Source organism: Erigeron canadensis, chromosome 3, assembly GCF_010389155.1.
Source record: "Erigeron canadensis isolate Cc75 chromosome 3, C_canadensis_v1, whole genome shotgun sequence".
Lineage (NCBI taxonomy): Eukaryota > Viridiplantae > Streptophyta > Magnoliopsida > Asterales > Asteraceae > Erigeron > Erigeron canadensis.
In genome coordinates this window covers 30,859,286-30,872,254 of record NC_057763.1, presented here as the reverse complement: position 1 = coordinate 30,872,254, position 12,969 = coordinate 30,859,286, and the positions used below count along the sequence as shown (strand labels likewise).

General features: G+C 35.1%; 1 long non-coding RNA gene and 1 pseudogene across 1 annotated transcript; one reads left to right on the top strand and one right to left on the bottom strand.

The window, feature by feature from the left end:
- Positions 1-734: 734 nt before the first annotated feature.
- Positions 735-6,073, top strand: LOC122590468. Its single transcript, XR_006322515.1, has 4 exons — positions 735-804; positions 914-1,045; positions 3,654-3,786; positions 5,861-6,073. It is a non-coding gene; the product is annotated as an uncharacterized LOC122590468 (long non-coding RNA).
- A 1,589-nt stretch (positions 6,074-7,662) lies between these two features.
- On the bottom strand, positions 7,663-9,561 carry LOC122591893 (annotated as a pseudogene).
- Between the last annotated feature and the right edge of the window lie 3,408 nt (positions 9,562-12,969).

The following is a 12,969-nucleotide window of genomic DNA, read 5'->3' as shown; positions in this document are numbered from 1 at the left end:
TCTATTTTTTCTAGAATTGCTCTAGCTTTTACCTCTCCTGATTTATGTGTTTTTGGCATTCTCTATGTTGGGGTTATATGTTTATAAAATTTTCAATTGCTTTTGTATTCCCGTACCAGAACACCTGAACACATGTTTTAACTTCTCTTGTACTTTGAGGCTTGTTCTTGAAGGTTGATCACTTGATCATATATGTAGGATGTTCTTGTAGTGGACATTGCACTTGCTTTTGAATTCCCCTGTTGTATGTGAGTTTTTTATATTGCTGTTTCATATTGGGGATATAAACTGTCTAGAGATCCTTGGATGGTCCAGTAAATAAAGTTTGACAGCAATAAATTTGAAACAGGATTTGATGTCTGGGCATAAAGGTATTGTGGATCATTCAAGGATCGTTTTGTGATTGGTGACTGTTTATTTTAATATTTTAATTTGAAAACAGGTTAAATAGAAAGTCAGCTAAAAGTAATGGGCTAAAGGATTAGAAAATCAGCTAAAGAGTAAGAAAATCAGGTAATGAGTTCATTTTGCTATGTTTATGACTACAATCGAGTAGTATGTAATTAATGATGTCAGATTGTAGAGTTGAAAATCAATATTAGCTGAAAAGCTAAGTTTTTACTGTTGCACTATTCGCTATTGGAGAGCGATTGGTTCTTGCAGATTCTTCCTTAATTCTCGCATTATCTTTCTCTCATTATAACTAGTTCCCGTGTCTATTTTTTATGGGTTATGCTCTTGTGGGATCAAGGATATGCGGACTTGAGATTCCTTTCCTGCTGATTTTGATTACCAATTTTAGCTGTAAGTCAATCCATATGTTATTTGTTATTATTTATTTATATATTTATTTATTTTTCGTTTTGGCATTTAATCAAATTTATTTCCTATATTAATGTTAAAGAGTTTGTAGGGTTGTACTGGTTGAGAAGGTTATATGTGGCAATCAAAATATCTCAATTTCTTCCAATTGGAAGATTGTTTCTGATCCCATTCTACCTACTTGCCTTAGAGACTGTACTATGGATTCAATCATATTTAACAGGTAAATTTTTTGACAAAAAAAGTATTTTTAAGGTCAGGTAGGTTATCTTCTATATAGGAATACCGATTTGCAAACTATTTGTTAGGTTTCGATTAGGAAATTTGTCTGCCCATGTCAAAGTAATTATTGATAACCGGTTAATGGTAAATAAAAATCTCCTAAACTTGGGACTAGATCAATGTGTAGTAAGTTCTTGTCGCTGATTTGTGAATTCTTCGTTTAGGTTTTTGGTCCAATGATACTTCTGTATAATACCGGTTTCTTTTCTAATTAAATGGTTGTTATATTGTTTAGAGGCTTTGATAGATAATGTTTTTACAACCAAGAGCAATTAGTTCATATCCTGTGTACTACTGTACTTTTAGGTTTTTGTGGTTATTGAGCGTTGGAAGGGCGTCAAGTCACTATAATATAGGCGCCAGGTGATATATCATACACCAATTGGAATGTCATCTGATCATTGTTAAAAGTTTTCATAAGGGATGTGTACATCTATCATCTCTGTCTAGTTTTTTTAGGATCACGTGGAACCAGAGGTTCTTCTGATAGGGTGGAGTAAGATTTTACCAATAGTGGCTCTCTTTAGCTACAGTTTTTTAGTTGGCTGAGAAAGATCCATGGCCATCAGTTCCTGTTGCTTCCTTGTAATTGGTTGGTTGTCATAGGGCCTCTTTGTTCTACTTGCTTTAGTTACTTTCTATAATCTGGAATGGGAATATTGATTTTGCAGCTATTTGTTAGAGGTTGATTAGGTTATTGGTTCACAGGTTATCATCCAAGAATGTTTTGAAAACTGATTATAGGTATTATTTTGTTTATTGCAATATCTTGACTAGAAAACAGGCATCTTTATATATGCATCATGGCTTATTGTAGAATCAATGTTTTATGCTTTTTTTGATACCTCGTCATCAGAAAGCCTTGCTAGAATAGCTCATGACCAGTTTGTTATACCTGGTGTTGATCAATATATAAAGCATGACTGTGGGTTCTATCGTATCCTTTGGGTGAACTAGTATACTGTTATTAGATGGATGTCATCATTTTGAGGTATTATAGTACTTCTATGTTTTTGTTTGTAACATATCATTATGTTCGTAGCCCTCTCTTAGGTTTATGGTTATTATATAGGCTAGTGGTATATCGAGGGAGCTCGAGTACTTCATAGATGGGATGTTCTTGTGTCACTCTACAAGTGGGGGTTGACTAGCTTGCTGCTAACTTCCAATTATTATATAGATTTCCATTTGTAGGACTTTGTTGTATATAGCGATTTGTAGGCCTTTGTTTGGTTCATGGTTATTATATAGTTTTTTTTGGCACACAGATCAAGGGAGCTCAGGTACTAGTTAGATAAGATGTTTAAGCGTCACTCTCCAAGTGGGTTGTGATCGGCTTGCCACTATCTTTTAGTTTTGTGAATTATTTGTTTGGTTTTGTTGGCCAATGGGGTTGGTAGCCCTTTGGTATGACCTTTGTTGTTGGTTTCCTACCAGGATTTGAGTCCCAATTCTCACTCTTTTTTTTTTCTTTTTTTCTTTTTTTTTTTTAATCAGTTTGGGTTGTTGGTTTTCCTTCGCAACTAATATGTTTCTTTTTTATTTGTAAGTCTTTAGTGTACATAACTATTCGATCATAACTCTTAAATAGTTGCAGGTTTTTTGTTTCTGTTGCATTACAAATTTACAATTAGTTTCTGTAAGAAAGAGAGCATGAAGAAGATCTATGTTCTTTGTTTTGTTGATAGGTTATTGAGCACGGTCCTTCTTGCCATGCGAATGATAATCCTAACTAAGTTTCGGGTTTACATTTAGAATGTGTACGACTTTGTGCCATCCCTGACAACTGGTACTTAATGTATTGTCTAACTTAGTGTAATGTATGTTATGTCTGATGCATTGTTTCAAGGCTTTAACCATATGACAGTTAACTGGACTTGCTGTTGTTTGCTTGTTTAAACATGGTTAAGCTATAGATCTATTGCATATTGCCGTGTTATTGGTTTTCATTTTATTCCTTTATAGGCAGACAAATCCCGTTACTTGTGATGTTTACAAATATATTTGGATCCATCATTATACAGCTTCATCAAGATTATAGTTTTAGTTATGATTAGTTGTCTTTATACCAATTAAAATTCAATGTATTTTGTTATATTACTTTATCTTTCGTTGACATGTTGGCGAGGGTTATGTTGTAATAAGTGACTTGGATCTTTCGAGTCAACAGATAATGTGTTGTTGATTTGCTTTGCGTGTTTTGGGTCTGCTTGCAACTAAACTGTGTTTAGTTATGCATGTTGAAAAGGTTATCTATATTCTTTCATTACACACTTTTTTGTGCCTTAGTTTTATTGGTATTTCAACCGAGAAAATGACTTCATTGTTTAATTTTTACCTTAAATGCTTGGTGACACACGCGATATACTTTCATGACCAGTTTCTGTCAATTGTTGTTTACCATTGGGTAATGTTTCCACTTTCTGTTGAATTCACTTTCGAAAATACATGTTTATTGTACGAGGTGTTACGGAATTTTGTGTTCTTGTTTGTTATCTGTGGGTCCCTATTAGGCTTTTGATTTCTGATAGTTCTCGATGGCAAGGCAGGGGCTCTAGTGTTTGTTCGACACAGTATTATTGCCGCATTCTCCCAGCGAGGCAGTGGCTAACCTCTCCACTATCTTCAAATTTTTTGGTTATAAATATGGGTTCCTGGAATGCTGGTTTCCTTCCCCAGCAGGTATGGTTATTGTTATTGTGTTCATTTTTTCTATCTATTGTATTGCTGCCATCTGAGCCCTATTCTGGACCACAACTTTGTTTAAAACAGTGCAATGTGTAGAGAGCCATGTTCCTTCCCATATTGGTATCTATTGTCGTCATTATTGTTTATAGGTGTTAAAGAGAATATTGCTTATTTGGATTTTTGTTATCAGATTTCCCATGAGTCCATGACCCTTGCTACTATTTGCATTTTCCTTTTACTTTTCATGCCTTGGTGGGACACGATTGGATTTTATATTTCTTCGAGTAACATACATTAGGGTTGGGTTTCTGGTATCTTTTAGAGAGGGAACAATTAGATCATGTCCCATTTAGACTAAAAATTAAAAAGGTAAGCTTTTGGCTTGTAATTTGCTTGCGTTATAATCTCCACCGCTGATTGCGCAAGGATTGGCCTTTTATGGTAGATTTATCAAGGGTTATAGTGGTCTTCGCTGCAGATTGGCAAGCCATCTTTTATGGTGGCTATATACGGGTTATGGGTGCTCTACGTGCTAACTAGATATATCTAGATGGTATCTTGATAATAAACTGATTTTAAAATGAAAGTTATATCTATGGCAATAAGTTATTGTTTTATGGTTCATAAATGGATGGATATCCAGCCAAATAATTAATTGATAATTGGTTCCTTGTTTTTTTGGTAACTTTCATTTGGTAATTTAGTTTCGGCTGTAACGCTAATTCTTGTGGCAGAACGATTAGGGTAGTATTTCAATGATAATATCATTCAGCGACTTTGGCTTGCATTCTTTGGTTCGCTATGATGTTCCGACTATCATGATCGGCAATGTGTGTAGGAGTATATATATATGTGTTAGGATATGAGCGGTTCTTGATCAGTGATCACACGTCGTGTATTTCTATTTAGCTCCATCTTTTTGTGTGCTTCTGTAGTTCGGATACAGTTTTGTATTTGTCACGCTTTCTTTGTGATTTTGTGGTTCATTTTGTATGGATTTGTATTTTGTGCTTTGCCGTTGCAAAAGGGATTTTGGGTGGACTATCTTGTTGATAGATTCTAAATGGCTAACACGTTTGATTTAGACATAGTTTTCCGCGTATGCGTATTACCACTAGTGGTGCTTCTATGTCACGTTTTTCTTTTCCTCTCCTTTTTGGCAAATTCTTGGTGAAGCATTACTAGTAGGATCATCTGTGTACTTTTATTACAGGCTCTTCAGAACCTCGGTTTAATTACCGATCGAGACCCCTTTTTTTTTTCCTTTTTGTGTTTACCTTTAAAGTTTGTTGGCACATGCAATATACCTTATGACCAGTTTATGTCAATTGCATGCACACTTTTGAATAATGCTTTTTTGCTGATGTAGTAACTTCACTTAGTAGTCCATATGCAATGACATCTTGTCACACTTTTTCTTTGTTTGGAGGTCATCTTTGACATCTGTACTTGATTTTTATCTTGCGGTTGCTCATTTAGCAAGAAGCTTGTTTTGTGCAGTTTGTTAATCTTCATATTGCATGATTAGAACATGTTTCATGGCTAGCAGAACTCATTGGCTCTTTACAAATTACAAGTTCACTATATATTCAAAATTTGCTGTTAAACAAGAACTAAATAATTGCTTGCTCATCATCTTTTATGTTTCTTGATTAGCAGTTTATTTTGTAGGATATGGAGTACTTGTGTGCAGATGATTTTTGAACTCTTTGTGTGCTTCTACCTCTTCTTTCTCATGACGCTTCCAACTTCTACTTTTTTCGTTCATGTAATGTTATCATCTAGTTAATTTGTTATTATTGCTGGTACTGGATTGGCAGAATTATAGTTTGTAGTTTGGTAATTCAGTTTTGTTTGCTTGAAACGAGGTGCATGTGCTTCTTTTTCCTAGAGCCTTGTTTTTGTAGCCTGGCATTGGTCATGGCTTCTTACTCCACACCCATTATGAATGAATAGCAAGCCCTGTGCCCCTGTATAGCTGTTACTTGTTACAAATCGGAATGTTAAGCCAACAATCTGTTGAATAAACAACTTAATTGTTTCTTACTTACTCGATTGATTGGTTTAGGGACTAAAGGAGCCAACAATGGAAAGTTAAAGAGAATGGACTGGATATGAAGAAGCAGAAGTGAAGACTATGGCTCTATATATATATTTTTTTGAAATGTGAATTTCGCTTGAGAACTTTGTGTCGCGATATGACAACGAGAGGTCTAACATATGTTGTCTTAACCGGGTCCCCGTTAGAGAGCTCCCTCGAAGTAGAAATGTCTGTTTTAAATACCCGATGTAGGGAAAACCCCTACTAATCCGTCCGAAGGCACGACGATCAATAGGGGTAAACCCTGCCTCCCCAGACTTGAACCTGGGTATACGCAAGCCAAGCCTTCATAGAAAACTTCTTATGTGCTTTCCAAGGCTTAAACCCAAGACCTCCTGCTTATAAGGCAGGTGCTTAACCATTAGTGCTAACTAGAAAGTACGACTATGGCTCTCTATATATGATGTGATAGGCTCCTAGGGATCCCAACATTCCTAGAAGCCTCTTTACCGTTATCAATGTTCTCTCCTTTTCAATGTAATCATTTTGTATGCAGAATTTGTTCTATTTAGTAATAATCTATTAAAACTCTCTTTGTATTTAATCTATCAATTTGAATATCATAATATATATCAATCTTTCGGTTAAAACTACTCGCTTTGTTCTCGAAACTTTTTGTTTTTTTTTTGAACGGCATTCTATGCTATTTCTACTCCTAAATTATATGTATGCCTGAAAGGACTCTTGAAAAACCCCTATTAATCGACTCCACAAATGTGGGAAATGAGACTCGAACCCAAATGGATCCTTCAAAATCTATTAATTTTTACACAATCATTCACATACATCCGATTTACGGCTTCTATTCAACGAATCAATGGTATGACCTTTCTACAGGATTATTTATGATTACTATATGTCTCAAGATAATCACAGGCGAGATTGAATATAAATAGGCGAATAAAACATGAATCTTGACATCTAAAGTGATCAAATATAATTTTGTGGATAAGTTGTACAGTTGAATAGAGAGGGGAGTCAGATGGGGAGTGAATATGTGATTTATTTATTGATTGTTGGTTTAGCATTTCAATTTGTAACACTTAACATTTATACTGGGGAGTCAATAATAAGTAGATTTGTTTTCTCCTTCCACAATGTTGATGATGCTTGAAAGGAGCTACTGTTTATCAATTGCATGTTTAATTGTAATCCAAAAGCAGAGCAGTTTAAGTGTATCTTTGATAGAAAATCAAGTTGCCTAAGTTGTATGGTCGTATTATTAACCAAAAGGTCACTTCCTTAGCGGTATTGGGGTTACCATCAACTTTGAGGTTGCGAGTTTAAGTCTCATTTGAGACAATGATTTAAATATAGTTGATCATAAATGGTCCTTTATTTTTATTTTTTTGACAATGTCAAAATTGTTTGCTTAGTAAACTGATATATTAATCAACTGATTTTGTTAACAAGCTGGCTTGAACCCATAACCAACAAGTTATGGAGAAGGTGCTGATAATATGTAAAAAATCATATGGATATTATTGCTGGACAGGAGTGGCACGACCAGATTGTTGAAGAAGTTGAGTTTAATGAGTGAATGGGCCATAACATTATGCATTGATAAACTTACAAAAGTATGTCATCTAAAACTTGCTGAAAGAGAACATTGTTGAAAGTTTAAAAAACTGCAAAACAATAGAAATCCCTAATGATCTAAAATTAAACTACAAGCAATTAACTGCAACTAAGTAGTACTCGTAAATAAAGGTGATGATATCTATAAAATCAAAATAATCATCTTCATGCATCCTTTCTTTATCTTGTCTTTAATTCTTTTCCAAATCCTTTTCTTCATCATCGGCAACAAACCTTTTCCAATACCAATGTTGCTTCCAAACAACAGACATATCTTCAATCGGAATTCCCTTTGTCTCCGGCAAGAAGAAGTAGACAAAACCCGTCATCACAAGCACCCAAAACGTAAAGAATATAAACAATCCATATCTAAAAGCACATAACATCTGGAGGAAGATTTGAGCAATCAAGAAGGTGAAGATCATGTTGACGATAACATTAACACCTTGAGCCGCGGATCGGACTTCAAGTGAGAAGATTTCACTAGGCACGAGCCAACCCAACGGACCCCAAGACCACGCGAACCCTGCAATGTATATGCATATGGCTGCAACCACAAGACCCGAATACCACCCTGGGAGCTCCCCGGGGTTTCCATTTAACCCAAACTTCAAAGCAATGGCAACAGTAATCACAACCTATAAACATTAAACATCAAGTAATTAATCGAGTATTTTATGCCGTATAACTTAATTAAAAGCCACAAATAATATATAACAATTGAACTTATATAGTAGATGGAAGTAAGTCTTTTGTTTAATTAATTAATTACGTACGTACCTGACAGAATAACATTTGAATGCCACCTTCGAGAAACCAAAACCTCCTTCCAAATTTATCAACAGTGAGAATGGAAACGATGGTTGCTACCATGTTAACGACCCCGGTGATCAGAGCGGAAACGAGGGCACCATTGTCTCCAAACCCCATTGTTTTGAACAAAACCGGTGCGTAGAACATGAACACGTTCATTCCCGTGAACTGTTGGAAGAAGGGAATCAAGATCGCAAAAGTTGCTTGTGGTCTGTACCTCCTGTCGAGAAACAGATTACGCAACGGGTTTTGATCCATCCTTTTAGATTGTTCGCATGCTGCAACTAGATCATTGAACTCTTCTTGTACGTCGTCCACCCCACGTATTTTTCGTAAGTTTTCTTTTGCCTCTTGAAGCTTTTCACGTCCGAGAAGAGAGCTTGGGGAATCCGGAACGAGAAGAGTACCGACGATGAAAGCTATAGCAGGGACGATAGCGCCACCCAAGCTCAACCGCCAGCCCCATCCCCCGTCGATACGAGCAAACCCAACATTGACGGCGTTTGCAACCAGGATTCCGATGGTGATGCTGAGTTGAAACATGACGTTGAGGGCCCCACGATGTTGGTACGGTGCTATCTCCGATAGATATAAAGGCACAGCCTACATATATTTAAAAACAAGTAAAAAAAAACGTGAGTTATTACATATACATATCAATCAATATTTAGTACTAGCTACTAACATTATTAATCTTGAGACCTTTTTTCAAATTCTAAGTAAGTAAAATAACTAGCTAGATAACAAAATTACAAACAATAATAAACGATCGTAATATGTAGTTAATTTGTTAATAGCTACCTGGTTAGCAAAACCGATACCAAGACCGAGAAGAAGACGGCCGGCATAGAGCATCCAGGTGTATTGAGCGAAGCCGTTGATGAGGGCTCCAGCGCAGAACGTAACACCGCCGCAGAGCATGGACACTTTTCGTCCGAATCTTTTGGTCAAAATATTGCCAAAAAAGACGCGAAAAGTGCGGCCAAGTATAAGGAAGACGTGAACATGGTCAACGTGAAACTGTTGAACTTGCAATACTGGTTGCTGCTCGAATCAGAGGTATTCGACTGTTGGAGGTTTTTAGAGACTTTGGGGAAGAATTTGTCCAGGAATGGCGTCATGGACGTCACGCCCCCGGAAATTCCAATATCGTAACCAAAGATTAGACCCCCGAAAGCCGCCAGCATGGCTGCTACGCACACGTTCCATGTGAGCCTTCCCGGATATGCTTTTGATGAACTGCCGGCCGGCGGACCAGCTACAACACCACCGGCCATTATTGTTGAAGCTAGATTAATCGAATTATAGATATATTGAGTAATAACGAAACCTAAATTATTAGAAGATCGATTGATTGACTTTGAAACGAAAATTGAGATATGAGTAAAAACTCTGAAAACAAGGTCTGTATTTATAAAGACAAATTAGAGTTTGCATTTTTGAGTTGTAAACGAACTCCTACTCCAAATTGTATGTATTCAGTTCCGATATTGATTTCGATATCACTAATTAACCTTATCCGAACTGGATTAGGATTACAATCCTAGCAAGCATGCGCGTACGTACGTATGATTTATTTTGGGTCATTCGATATATGGTGAGTTGGTTCTTATTCTATGACTCTTTTGCCCTCCAATAAGAATAAGAATTAATAAAGAGATACATGAGAGAAAATTAAAAATAGCCCGGATCGATTACTACTAAAATACTTCACACATATACTACCAAAAATCAATGTAACAATTGAATTACATATCCATACAACACTAATCATTATTTATTTTTAACTTTTAAATTTATCTATTTAAGAAATTACATATCCATACAACACTAATCAATTAATCATTTAGGGCACGTTTGGTTCACATAATGTTTTTGTAAGAAATGAAACTTTGCAATGGAAGTAGATTCTGAATGAATGGAATTTGATGGAATGTTTTTTGTTTTCTTAAAATTTAAGAGAATAGTGAAGGAATCAAATTCTATCCAATAACCTCATGGATTGGATATTCCATCATTTGATGGAATGTTTACATTCCAATGGAATGAAATTCCATCATCTTTTGACAACCAAACGTACCACGAAATGGAATTCAATTCCAATTCCATCAGAATCTGTGAACCAAACACGCCTTTATTTCTTGCAACATTCTCAAAAATCAATAGTAGTCTACCCACTAGTTTGAGAACTACTTATCTTTATTTTTAGGGAGGTTCTATCTACACACTGCAAGAATCTAAATGAACAATGAAAACGTACCTAACCTAGTTGTAGCATCCAAACCTTAGATTCAGCGTTTAAGAATGATATCATAACTTAGTTCCAGCGTACACACATGGATGCAGCGTTTATGATAGGTGTAAATAGACAAGCCCTTACGGATCGACACGTGTCATTCCATCGTAAATATTAAGCTAGTTGCAGCGTACAAACATGGATGCAACGTCTAAGAGAGGAGTAATACACAAGCCTTTATAGGCTATTCAAGATTTGGGTTATTCGGGTCTGGGTTTAAGGCTGGCAAATCGTGTCTTAACAGGTTCGGTGTGCACAAAATTCTAAGCTTTCAAACATGAAAACGACTCATTTAACACTTGCCTTTGATGATTTGAGCATGACAGTTATTCGATTTATGTATCAAAAAAGTTAAATGTTGAACTTTAAAATATTAAAAACAATTACTTTTAAAAATAAAAAAAGTTGCATAGTATATTTTTTGCTTAACAGTTACTTTAACAGGTCTTAAGAGATACCCAATTGGCAGCCTTTGGGTTGTTCGGATTCGGGTTTTTTGGCTCGAATTCTGGGTAACCCAAATAAAATGTTTGGGTTATTCGGGTTAACCCAAATGACGACCCACAAACCAAATAACCCAACCCGTTTTCAATATTTTGTTGTAATTTTTCTAGAAAAATCCTACTTTATGTAATAAAACTTTGCATTTATATACGATACGCCTTTGGATTGTGTTAAACAAAAAGTTCTTATTGTATTTAAATTTTTTGTATATTTCTTAGAAAACCGGCAGATTTAAAGTTCGTATACTACTCAGCTTAAATACATAAATCGTTATTGTATGTCGATACATATATTGCTACTTTATACTTTTACTATCTAATTAGTCTATGACCCATCCTTTAATTCCCTGTTTGTATTATTCAAATAAGAATTAAGCTTCGTATGTCATCATCATATAAAGGATTAGATCTATGATCATCCCTCCAATTCCTAGTTTGGTAATATCCGAAAGTTGATTGGATCGTTTACCGCTCTCATTCATCATCACCTAAATTTGAATAATACAAACAATTTTTAAAGTAAATGGTGTTTGTATTATTCAAATTTAGTTCAAATTTATACGTAGCTAAAAGGTTTAATTAGTTCAAAAGCTCTTTTGAACAATTTTGAATAAACACCATTTATGAACTTTAAAAGCTTTTGAACTAATTAAACCTTTTAGCTACGTATAACTTTTGTAAAATAATAATTCATGGATTTCAAATTAAGATATGGTGAATGGACATGCATAACTAGTGTATCTCAAAATAATGATCCATCACGTTTTAGACTTATTTGATGGTTCACGACTTTATTCGATCGTCTAAGAGATAACTGTTTGGGTTAATTATAATTTATCTTTCATACTTTGTTTTCAAACAAATCGTAAACGAACTTGAGTTGGTTATCGATATTAATGACGTTGCAAGGTATTTTACCAAGGATCAAAGTAAAAGTAGGGAGATTCTGTCATAAGTTTAATTTTAGAGTAACCTATTCCAATTTAGATTCAGTTAAGGATTGTGGTGGATTTCTGTGGTAAACTTGTAAGTATATGTATATATCAAAACTATATATGATTTGAATTCTGTTTGTTCCTTCTGCATACTCTGTTGTTAAAGTGATTTCGATATTTCTTTTAAGGCCTCAAAACTATTTTGTTCGTATATGTTATATGTTAGTTATGATCTGAAAGTTTTAAATAAATTCTGAATTTTTGAAATATATGTACCACCGGAGGCAAGCGTTAGACCGTAGCTTGCTGCTAAAAAACGTAATAGGCTAGCGCAACTCGCTTCGCTCTTCAAGCTCCGCCCCCCCTACTCAACGTCTTCATCTATAAAGAAAGCCCTTTCTCCAGAAGAGAAGATCTTTATATATGCATGTTGAAATTTTTATTTTGAATAATAAAGCTTCTGAAACATTGTACGATATGATTATTTTTGAAAAACTATTTATAAATTTGTTGTGATATATGAAGTTTTGATATGAAAACCCTGAACTAACCACATGTAGGGGTACTACAGGCACATCATTGGGGGCCCTATTGGTGTGACACTTCCGTGGCAGTATGATTGGTTACGGCGTCTCTGTTTGTAGGTGTGCTATAAAAGCGTTGTCTTTTTAACGTACCACACCTAAGAATCTAAGATGGTCACCAAAAGTATTCCAAGACATTAACGAGACGTCAATTTGAGGGTATACAGAATGCTCCATCTATCTTGGTTGAGACTTTATGTTATTGTGAGTACGGATAGATTATCTATATAAAGAAGTTATGGTACGCAACCTTTATTGCTTTTTGACATATAATGGAGTATACTTCATGTCAGGAGATCAATTATCTGATTCTTTTTCACATTTTTTAAAAATCTAATAGTTTCATTAAAATTTTCAAAATCTATAA